Source organism: Cystoisospora suis (assembly GCF_002600585.1).
Source record: "Cystoisospora suis strain Wien I chromosome Unknown contig_3533, whole genome shotgun sequence".
NCBI lineage: Eukaryota > Apicomplexa > Conoidasida > Eucoccidiorida > Sarcocystidae > Cystoisospora > Cystoisospora suis.
The window spans coordinates 2,196-2,581 of NW_027156328.1; positions in this window are offsets into that span (position 1 = coordinate 2,196).

A 386-nucleotide genomic window follows, 5' to 3' on the forward strand; every position below is an offset into this window, starting at 1 on the left:
CGTTGTTGTGCAGCGGGCACCACGGTTAACATTACCTCACTCGGTTATCGTAGCTGTACAATCACAGAAAACGAGTGCCTGTTCCTTGTCTCGACCGGGACTCACCTTGTCAGGACGGTTGACGAGACGTAAGTATATTCACCAAGTTGCGTCTAGCACCCTGCCCCTGCCTAGACTTCGTCACCGGGTTACAAGTATCGGGTGGACAGGGGCACGACTCCGTCTGTGTTGTTGACCGAGATTTGTCTGTGACTCGTCGCCTTTGATAAAATAATCTAGCCAAGCAGCGTAAAGAGGGGCCCAGTAGTTGGACAAGTCAGGCAGCGTCAGGGGGGGGGATAGCCAGCCGACCAGTGGTGTAAGAATGTTGTCGGGCGACGAGCGAT